We start from the raw sequence: 12103 nt of genomic DNA, 5'->3' as shown, positions 1-12103 counted from the left end.
GATTCCGTGCTGCGACGAGTGATACACAGTACCAAGAAAGAGAACAACGGAAAGCTGGGCCCGAACTGGGAGGGGCCCTATACAGTAGTCGACGTAGGAGGAGCTAGCACTTATAAGCTGCGGATAGCGGAAGGAAAAGTACTAGAAAAGCCGTGGAATGTGAGAATGTTAAAAAAATTCTACGTTTGAATGTAATGAAAATCCGCGAACATTAATAATGGAGCTGTTTGTAAATATATAATACAATGGCACTTTTGGGAAGTAAATTTCACCCTTATGCGTAAATTCAGCAATCATACTAAACACGGTTTGGGAGAAAGAGATATTCAAGGACGAAAGGTCCGCATCAAATTAGAGCCGCGGATCAGGGAGAGCTGATAAGAGCCCAAAACTGTAGTTTTAACCCTGTAACAGTCATACTTTTAGACCAATTATGTGAGTAATAATTAAGAGTTAACACTGATTACGTGTTTTTATGCATTTCAGGCTTCAAAGTCCATTATGTGCAGAAATGTGCCACTTTAGCGAGATAAAGGAGCAAAGGTCGGTTACTAAGGAGTTCCGTGATTAAAGGCCAAGATTCAAGAAGACAAAGCCTTTCTAAAGCCCGGTCAAAAGCTGAAAAGTCGACGCGGGTAGAAACAGCACACAAGTCAGCATAACTTCCGAAGGCCGTATCTTTGGACTCAGACCTCAGAATGGGGCCTACCTTATGTCAAAACGACCGGCTCGGAAAGAGATTTCCAATGGTTTAAGCCTTGATCCAATCAGAGGAGCAAAAGTGGACAAAAAGTCTGTTGAAGCCAATTGCAGCTGAAGAGGCCTTTTTGGACTGAAAGAATTGGGTTTTGGGCCTGATTCTCTGGCCCAAAACATGGCTCCAAGCCCATGAACGATTTTTGGATCTGAAAGTATAAAAACCAAAGCTTAACTCTTTGTTAATGGTAGATAGTTAGACCTAAAACTATAGATAATTATAGATCTAGTTTTTATGTAATAAAATTAAGTTTAGTTTAGTTTAAATTCAATTCTTGTTTTAGATTAAACTCTTAGAATCATTATTCTTAATTAGTTTGATTAATAAAATAGCTAGTTTGTCAATTTCGATTTTTGTCATTTACAATTGTGTAGATCTAATTTCCCTTATTACGTAGATAGCTAGACTTAGATTAGTTAGATTATTAATTTAGTATTTGAATCATTGTTTTATTATTCATTAGATTAATAAAATAGTGTTCTCCATAAGTTAGTTTCATTTCCATTAATTGTTTAGTTTCAATTCGTAGATTCAATTAATTGTCATTATTAGTTTAATTCAATTATTGCATTAGTAGTTTTGAATTGAGTTTAAACAAGCAAAGTTTCAATCTTTATATCATGTCTTGTTTGAATTCCTTTGGGAATGATAGCGTGATGATTCTCGGCTAAACCCTCATTAGAGGGGGTTGAGAAGCCTTGATGAAAGCTTGATTCCGATTATCGTAGAGTCGTCGTAATTTCCTTTCCACTCTAGAAATGATTAGTGCACCATGAGAATGGGTGTAATCGTTCACATGCTAGTTATGAATTGGTAGAAATGCCATGTGTAATTAGGGATTAGGAGTAACCAGATTGTTCTGCGAAGCAGTTCAATTCGGATTACGACGATTCATCGTTAGTAGGATTAAGTCGAGTTAAGGTGGAATCAACCCCCCTCTAACTCCTTATCATAGAATCGACGTAGCATTCCCATAGTTGTTCTAATAGTAGACTAGTTGCATCTTGTGGGTAGTTGCATCGTAGTCTAGTTGCCTTTTCGTAGATTACTTATACGTAGAGAATACAGCATGCGGAAGGACTAGGAGTGGAACGAATCATCTACTCCACTATATCTCATAGGATTGAGAGTAGAATCTTTGATAAAATATAGGCACATAGAATAGTTTAGTTTACTTACGTTTCGAGTTTCATCGTTCATTTCGTAGGTAAACTTTTATCAATTTTATGTTTTATCAAATAGCGCCGCTGCCATCTTAGTTTCACTTTCGAATTGTTTTCGTAGTATAAGTACTTTTCTTAAAGTCCCATTAAACCCACCCACCCTTGTTTGATTCATACTGTGGTTGTCCGTTTCAGCATTGAAAAGTTCCGCGAAAAAATACACGGAGCTAAAACCGGCCCAAAGCGGCGCACTAGCTTCATACACGCTGGAACCTTGGAGTGACCCGCCCCCATCTCGAAGCGACCAGCCTAAAACACTGTAACTTGAACTTACACTGAGCGCGACCCGCGCCCAAAGTGAGCGCACCCGCGCCCTAAGCTGATTTTGCCGGATTTCCACAGGTTTGATTCGAACTTTGATTTTTGAAGTTTTTCAGTGTTCTAACTAGTTATATACACTGAACACGGGTAAACAAGACGCTATTCATAAGCGAAAGCAGGGACGCAATCAGGTATTCCTTTCTTCAAGACCTCGCATCTCTGTTAGAGGTTTATACTAGTATATCAGAATTGTTTAGAGTGTTGATGTGTTTAGCTAAATTTGGTCTTAGCCTTGTATGAGATTAAGGTCTGGTCGAACAAAAACACCAAACGTAATTACATAACAACGTCAATAAACAATTCTATCTAGTATACCACCCACTACACCTCTAGCTACTATTTCACACACACCACCTGACACAATGCCCGACGAAGGAGAGACTCCTCTCTCGGACTTTTATAAAGCCTTGAGTGATAGCCCCAAATCTTGCATCGTTCTAGCAGACCCAGTGGGGGATTTTCGAATCCCCCCAAATATTTTTAATTTGTTACCCGTTTTTCATGGATTAGACCATGAAAAACCTTATCAGCACATGCGTAGGATTGAACAAGTCCTAACAACATTCCACCATCCTACGGTTGGTGCGGAACAAATTAAACTCAGGGTATTCCCTTTCACCTTAGCCGATAAGGCGGCGTCTTGGTTAACTGCCCAAACGCCTAATTCTGTGGACTCGTGGGCTAAACTTGTTCAGCTGTTTATGGAACATTTTTACCCACCCCTAAAGACGGATGAGATGCTTTCCAAGATTCATTTCTTTTCGACAAAATCCTCATGAATCATTTTCAGAGGCTTGGAATCGTTTCACCGATCTCCTTATAGAGTGTCCACATCATAACTTAGCGAAAGACACGTTAGTTTATGCCTTTTTCAAAGAACTTCTACACCACCATAAAGAAGTCCTAGACATAATGAATGGGGGTAGTTTCTTAAGCAAAGGAGCCTCGGAGGCTTATAAATTTTTAGAGGATCAAACAAAGCGAAATAACAACTGGGGGGGTGTAGTGACGATATCCACCGCTCCGCTAGTTCTTCAAATACAGTTAAGGCCGCCGGTATGTTTGAAATTAAACACGATCCCGAGCTTAAAACTCTAATCGAATCACTCACTAAAAAGGTAGAGGCCATTTCTGCTCAACAAAAGCCTATTCCCGTCATGAATGTAAATTCAAATCCATGTAGTTTCTGTTGGAGCCTTGAGCATCCCGAGTTCCACTGTCCTATAGCCTATGAACAAGCTTGTTCCATTAATAGTGAACCTAACGCCCCTTGGAGACAAAATCCCAACTTCGGTTGGAGAAATAACCAACACGTCACACCTCCAGGGTACAATAATCAATATGTTAGGCCAACATACGGTTTTAACCAAGTTCCACCATGACAAGGACGTGGTCGAGGGTAATTTTAATAATTATAACAACCAAGTGCAACCTCGACAAGGTCAAGCACAAGGTCAAGGTAGTTATAATAATTATAATGCTAATAGAGGTATCGTTAGGTAAATAATAATTATCAAAATCCACCCATAAATAATTCACGCGAAATAGTTCGGTCCACACCACCGTGCGGACTACTACACCCACACAACGGATCGTCTTGACACCTTCATACAAGTGAGCCAAAAACTTTTCCAAACCATGGCTCAATCTAACCAACAGCTTCTACAATCCGTTAATAATTTAAGCCAAGAGATGGCCCAAGATAAAAGCCCAACCCAAAGGTGTGTTTCCAGTCACGCAATACCTAATCCTAAAACAACAAACACGCCTTTGAGGTAACCGATAATACTAGTAATGAATATGAAAATGTAGGTGAGCTAAAGGCCATCACCACTCTCCGATGCGGGCAGAGTGGTTGATAACAAAGTAAGTATGCCTATAGTTACCCCACCAGTAGCCCCTACACCTGCTATTTTACTAGATACCGAAATAGAAACTGAAGAGCCTACCACTGTAGAGGTACCAGTTATAATACAACCTAAGAAACAAAAAGCCACGGTTAAACATCCAGGTGATACCATTGCTAAATATAGACAGAAACCACCGTTTCCACAAAAATTAGCCGTGTTAACTAGGGATACTAATTATGAGGAGATTAGGGACGTTTTCAAGAATCTAACTATAAACCTTCCCTTTCTCGAAGCTATTAAAGCTACCACACCATGCTAAGTTTCTTAAGGAGTTGTGTACTACTAGGCGTAACACCAATATACCAAAAGACGCCTTTTTAACAGAACAATTCCCAACTCTATCTGAACATAATGGAATTGTTAAGTACAAGGAGGACAAGGCCCTCCCCTCATCGTATAATGCACCTTAGGAGATTCTTATCTGACGACGGCGTTATTAGACATGGGGGCTAGTGTTAACTTACTCCCGTTTTATTTATATAGACAAATAGGTCTAGGCGAGATGCAACCCACTAAAATGACGCGCAATTGCCCTCGATCGGTCTATTAAGTATCCTAAGGGTGTGGTCGAAAATGTGTTGGTAAAAGTTCGGATTTTTACTATCCGGCTGATTTTGTCATCCTCGATCTGAAAGTAAGCTAATGACTGGGTGTCCGATCATCTTAGGGCGTCCTTTCCTAGCAACTGCCAATGCGCTCATTACTTGCCGCGATGGTTTGATGTCCATGTCTTTTGGCCATCTTGCTGTTGAAGTAAATGTTTTTAAAACAAAGACACATTTACTAGATTCGTCTATGGATGGAGAGGTTAGCATGATCGAGAGCTTTGCTCGAGATTATTTTAACAACACGTTCCCTGATAATCATATGCCCAAAATTCTTTCCTTTGGAAGTTCAGACTCCAACATTTTTATCCCTACACTAGTCGATACACATATTACGGATGAGGATGACATAGATGACTTTCTCAAAGATATAGAAAACTATCATAGTAACGTGGATATGACCAATCTAGATGAGGAATTCGATGAGTTTCTTAGAGCAGGTGATGATTCACCCAATCAAGAATTACTTTGCACAACATCCAGCTCGACTCCCCTCTTTCCACCCTTTCAAAGGGATCTCGAGTTTGCACTCGATCCTTTTGTTTCTTCTGTGCTTCATAATTTTTTAAATCCACCTAGTAAACAAATACTTCAGAAGAACAAAGCATTTGACACCTTCATTTTCAGACTTGAAACAGTCCCTACCTACACCATGAATGAGTTTTGTGCTAAACCCACATCCTCACTGTTTACATGCTTTCCTTCTACAACTTATCCGTATCCACCATATCTTCCACAACCATTCATTTTTCCACACTTATTCACTAGGACACCCTCTCGCTCAAAGATGAAAAAGAAGGTGCATGCTAGCTTACGTTATAGGTTTATCCGACTTCGCTTTCATTTCACTAGGTTGCGTCATAGGAAATCTTGGTGCTTGATTGTGTTTAGATATGTTTTTTGTGATATTTATTTATGGAATGATCCACAACTATTTCGGTTGTTGATATATGATAAACTGCATGTTCATACATATGTTAGATAAAGTCTCGAGTATCTGACTATAAATGACTCAATTTGTTGTGTTTGATGCATTCCTTTCATTTCCAGATATTGGTGAGTGCACCATTAAGGTAACCGGGCCCTCCCTATGGAGTGTGTGGCTGTAAGGACCGGATCCTAAGTCCACGTTTAACATAATTCACGTTTTCCACTCTTGCATGTTTTCTCAGATTTTTGAGTCATGTTTCTCTATGGGGTGAATTATGTCTTTCTTGCTTATTGTTTTTCATTATAAAAGTAAAAATATATATATATATATATATATATATTAAAGAATAAACATAGTAATCTAGGAAGTCTCGGGAATCTGACTTTAAAAGACCCACTTAAAAAAAAACAAATTTTCTAAACTTTGTTGTAAAAAATTTGTTTGGGGGTGGGGTGTTCGTGTTTTCGTCCTATAATGTTTAGGTCCCATTAGAGTTGCTTAGGCCGTTTAATTGTATTTTGATTCGGGTTGACATAATCTATGAATTTAGAGTTCATTCGTTCGCATAACGTATATCATGCACGCACTTCGAGGCATTTTCCACTATCTTATATGTCATCCACGGTCGGAATAGAGTGTTTTATGGATCATTGGATTGAAAATTCTCTCCTGATCATTTCCATATCTCATTCGCAAAAATCGGACCGGTAACGAAGCGACAATATTAGTTTGAAGTGGCGCGAAAAATCGAAAAATTAGAAAATTTCGAATTAGGCTTGGGCCCAACTCGCGCGCACCTGTAGCGCACCCGCGCCCTTGCTCCACACCAACAGTCATCCTTCATCTTCTCAAACCGCCATTATCAAACAAAAACCAAAACTTCAAAACCTAAATCCAAAAATTAAAAAAAGAAACCTAATTAAACCCACGCCCAGATTCAAATCAAGTTCAAATCTTCTCTAAAACCAAACCACCACCAAATCCACCAACTTACATCACCAAAAACCCATGAAAATTAAAAAAATTTATTTTCGTCGGCGCCACCACCGCACCACCACCACTGGTTGTTTCATTCGGTTGACTTAAATTCCAACCCCCACTACATTCCAAACACTCCAATGGCTCAACAACGCCGAATCTTCTTTGGAGCAAGCAGCATTTCTTGGCGACCACTTCGGCGCCCTTTTTATGGTGTGAAATGATCGATAGAGAGCTGGAATAGCTTGTGGTACTTTCGACCGAAGCCTTTTACCACGAAGACTTAGTCCGGCGATTTTTAAAACACGAGGGAGGTGGAGGGGTAGAATTTTTTGTTATGGTGGCGAAGAGGAGGAAGGAAGTAACCATCTTGGGTTGTTGGTGAGATTCTAGGAATTCGCCTTGAATCCATCACGGATGTCGCGTTACGAGGAGTCCCAATATAATGGGGTAGAGCCGTTGATGATGCGTGGCGATTCTCGAAGGGAACTACAATGCGAACTTCGCATTGTATTCGCCAGAGCATCCTCAGGGACCAACCCGGTGGCTATAGCTCGGTGGATTGGTCGAGCGAACGCCCTGGGAAGGAGAAGGTCGGCGACATCGGGTCCGAACAGCCTCCACATTTTATGGATACTCCAAGAGCGAAGTACAAGTTACGTATCTTGGAGTTTTGCTTAGCATGATTAGGGGAGTAGGGAAAGTCATTTGTACCTCTCCTCGTGTTGATAACCAAGATCATCTTTGAAGTTGAGAGAGCAGACTCCGCCGTCGATAGGTCTTACATCACCCTACACCGAAATCCTCGCATATATAAGGATTGTGTCCAATGAGTTTGGAGGTTGCCTGAGGATAGGGTAGAGGACGAGGATGATGGTGGAAATGAGAATGCCGAGGAGGATGGGGGAAATGAGAATGCCTCGGAGGATGAGGAGGACTTGACTTGTTTTGATGCGGATGCCTTGGAGAGGTGTTGGTCAGATGCAGAACGCATGGCTATGATTCATCGTGACATGCATTCACTCAACACTATCTGCGAAGACCTCCGGGCTCGACAGGCAACTATCCACCATAATTTCGAGATCCGTACCCAGAGGGAGGACGAGCGATGGGAACAGATGAGGGCCGAGCTAGAAGCTCAACGCCAGTTCCGGGCCGACATGCTTGCACGATTCCCACCTCACGAGGATTCTCCTTCTGAGGACACATCATCGAGGCACGAGCGTCGTCGCCGAAAGACAAATGGTGCTGGCCCATCGGGAGCTCAGGAGCCATCTCCTGAGCGTGTGCCCTCCGCTACCAATACCGAAGTGGTTAGGGATAGTATCGTTTGATGTTTTTTTTATTTTTTTTATTTATAGTTTCATTATTGTTATTTATTTTAATGTAAGTTTAATTCCGTAATTTGAATTTTGTAGTGAAATGTACTTCGAATGAAAATTTTAATATAATGCGGTTATTTTCATTGTGCGTGGTTGTTTCATATTGATCCCACCTTCCAAAATTGTTTGGGGGTGGTGTTATCTATTCCAGCATGATTTTTATATGACCCTCGTGTTAGAATTTATTGCGGAGTCAAGGTGAAAATATAGCCGATTAGGCATATCTATGAATAAGTATCATGGTAGAATGAAATCTCGATAAAATAGGTAGATTCTATCCTAAATTCAACCTAAAAGATACTAGGTTTGTTTTAGAATCAAGAATATGAGTTGTTTCCATTTTCGGGGTTGGAAATTTTAGTATTTTCGAAAACTGCCGTAAAAACTTTTTGGCAACTTCCCGATCCGTTTTAGCAACTTAAAACCTATATAAACTTCATTTATTCTACACTCACAACCCACACTACACCTAACTTCCATCACTCACCTTTCAATCCCAAGTTTCCCACGTTTACCTCATTTTTCGCTCTTCAAGACTTCGGGAGAGCGCTTCGAGGAGAGGCGCCTTTCTCGCCCTACACTTTTGTTAGAATTTTGTACAGAGCGCACTCGCGCCCAAGGTGAGCGTGACTCGTGCTCAAACACTGGAATTCCAAAATCTTCAGAGCGCACTCGCGCCCAAGTAGAGCGCACTCGCGCCCTGATTTCCGTGGACCAGAAAAATTCCAATTTTCTGCGGGTTGTTCTTGGATCATTCGCAGCTATTCCAGAGCATAATTTTTAGATGACATCTCCTACATTGATTTTGGAACAGTCTTTCAAAGATTTGTTCCAAAGCACTACTTATGGTGCTTGGTTTCGCGAGGCGATCACATACGTTGGCTAGGAACCGCTTATGGTAAGACCTGATGCACTTTATTCTCCAACACTAGCATCTTATTTTTATGATAACTGCATTTTCTTTGAGAGACCAGATGGAGAACAAGTCAACATTGATAATGAACCAATGGAAATTACCAGGTTCTTGCTAGCATTTGTTCTTGGACTTGCTATGCCCGCTGAAATACAAGACCCATGGTGTTATTGGATAGATAATATGTATGTCTACACTTATGAGTTTTTGCATGAGTCCTATGGGGCAGGCATTTTCCGTGATCGAGGACCAAGGGGAATATAACGCCGCTTTGGTAGCTCGGTCCATGGACATAGGAACTATTATGTTTTGGATCATGCTAAACATTTTAGGGGAATGGCGTTTTTCTTACGTGAATGATGCCACTTGCGGCGTCTTCCTTGCTTTAGCCACGGGGCGTATGTGTCATGACCTTCCCGAACCTTGATGTCTAGTTTAGCTCGATTCCATAGCATGAGGCATAAGTACCTTATTATGCCTGTTCTAATTTCCCGTATTATGCTATGTTTCTTTCCTATTTTTGTACACGTTTCACGGATTGGATTACGATTAATCGCATGCGACCCACCAATAGTATTATTCGATCTTTCCGTGCAATGACTTGGCAAGGGTGGAGGATACAACCTCATCAGGTTGCACCCTACACCCCGTCAGATCAAGTGGCTCTTAATAGGTTAGCAATAATAGATGATAAATGGCGGGAAGCCTGGCAAATTATCATGGCATGGCAGGACGCGAAGGAACCTCACTTCTTTATAGAAGAAGAGGATAAGGAAGATGATGAGTAAAGCAGGAGATAAGGTAAGTTTTAATTCTAGTTAGTGTCTGCTTATGTCCCAAGCAATTTCATTCTTGTTAACCCCATAATGGGTAGAACTCGTATAGAGTTGCGTCAGTTTTTATTTCCTATATTAGTACGTTCTAACTTTGTTTTGCAGATGTTCCTGAATTTCACGCGTTTCAATGGTATTTTTCCTACCCTCTTTATTTAAAATACTTTGAGGACAAAACATGTTTCTTGTTTGGGGGCATAGAAACACGTGTAATTAAGGCATCTGTTAGGATATAAATATGTATAATATGCAATTGTTTTCTAGTCAAAAATTCAAAAATATAAATAAATAAGTTCATGCTATACACTTAAGAATATTGGTATTGTTTTCCTTCTCTATGCTCTTAATAATCTAGAAGTCTCACATAGATTTTGCATCAGAATAATTTTTAGAAACTTAGGTTAATATGTAGGTAATAATCTTTGCATCTATCTATAAATATATTACATGAGTATCGATGATTGTTAGCAGAAAGTTTCTGAAATCTAGGCTAGAGTACTTATTCTACAAATCCTGTGAGAATATAGCCTAAAGCCTTATATGAGTGAAACATTTGAGAAATGACACAAGGGAGAAGTATCACCCCAATGTTTTGATTTATGGATCGGATTTCACCTAAAAAATACCACTAGCTTTAGATGTACTAGGTTGGGTTGTTCTGGAATTGTTTATATCACCCCAATGGGTACTCTTTTTAGCTTGATTTTCAAGAAAGGTTAAAGCTTCGGTTGCACCTCTATCCATAAAATTACCATTACTCATGATGTCGATGGTTATTTTGTGTTCTTGGAGAAGACCTTTGAAAAAACATTGGACAATAGTGGATTTTTCTAGTTTATGGTGAGGACATGAATGGAATAGGTATGAGAATCTATCCCATGTTTCAGAAAATTTCTTACTCGGACTCTGTCTGAAGAACTGTATCTTACTTCTTATCTCTTCTATTTTTTTTGGTGGAAAATACTTCTTTATGAAGGAGAACACAATATTTTCCCATGTATCGAAAGAGTCGGGTTTCTGAAAAGGAAGCCATGTGTGACTTTTACCATCTAGAGTGAAAGGAAACACTCTTAGCTTCACTTGATCGTTCATGACGCCTGGATGGTGGAAAGTATTACATACTTCATGTATCCGGCGTAAATGTTTGTATGATAACTCGTGTTCAAACCCATGGAAGATGGGTAGAAGATTTAACACATTTGGTGGAATGCGAAAATTGCTCGTGAGCAGTGTAAGTTGCATACAATCAGATGGAGGTCCATCTTGCAACGGTGTGCAAAAGTTGGAGAAAGGCTCTTCAACTTGCACAATTTCGTCAGTCATCTTAGAAGGTGGGGGACGAGAAATTGGAGATTGTCTAGGACGATGTGCTCTCCTACGTGAATAAGTTTTATACATGCTAAACCATGTAGTGCCTGAACATAATATCATGCACTTTATCAAGACCAGCAAAACTACCTAAAAATGCAGGAACGATGCAGTGGATGCTCAAACAGTCAAAATTCATTTTTGCAAATTGGAGTTTTGACAATGTATGTTTTGTAGATCTATAGATTACTATGCCATGTTTAAACGAACAATTAGGCTTGCACTACTAGGACGGATCTACTACACAACTCAGAAGAGTAAGTAATCAGTTCACCGAGTGGTGTGCTACCAAGAATCTCACTCACGGTGAATCTGGGGGAGGGGAGTGAAGAAGATAGTTGGTCCACCGGAATCTGGTAACTGATTATTCTAAATCTTCATGGCTATATTTATGTCCTTTTCTGGAGGAGCGTAACTACTTTAGGCTTTAGTTGATTGATTTTAATTTGTTTGTTTGGTTGGGCCTTAAAGTAACAAGCAATGTCCGGTTTATCCACATTGGGCAATGACCTCCTAATGGTTGTTATGTGGCTCGGGTTTAGCCTTATGTGTGAATTGAAAATACAATGCAGAAATTTAACTCAAACAATCATGTAAGCATGCTTGTAACATTCAAGGTATCCTCTTACATGGGCTTCGAGGATGTTTAGAGCTTACCTCTCAAGCCATGCTTACACGTTGCTTAAGGTGAAGGCAACGTTAGTTGGCGCGTGATCTGAGAATCAGGCCCAACCGTTCAAGCGTTCCCTGTTTTAGGTTACAAAAAAGCCTACTTAAAAAGCCCATAGTCCGGGTTTATAATAATTATATAACTTTGCCTTTAAGGGCCCAAAACATAAAAGTAAAACTAATACTAATACTAAAACTTAATAGATTAACTAG

The 12103-nt window shown here is 40.0% G+C and overlaps 1 pseudogene; it reads right to left on the bottom strand.

Moving 5' to 3' along the window:
• Positions 1 to 3048: 3048 nt before the first annotated feature.
• Positions 3049 to 3143, bottom strand: LOC147497471 (small nucleolar RNA R71; annotated as a pseudogene).
• Positions 3144 to 12103: the final 8960 nt, after the last annotated feature.

This window comes from Coptis chinensis, chromosome 5 (genome assembly GCF_015680905.1).
Source record: "Coptis chinensis isolate HL-2020 chromosome 5, ASM1568090v1, whole genome shotgun sequence".
NCBI classification, from domain to species: domain Eukaryota; kingdom Viridiplantae; phylum Streptophyta; class Magnoliopsida; order Ranunculales; family Ranunculaceae; genus Coptis; species Coptis chinensis.
This window is presented reverse-complemented; position numbering and strand designations above follow the sequence as displayed.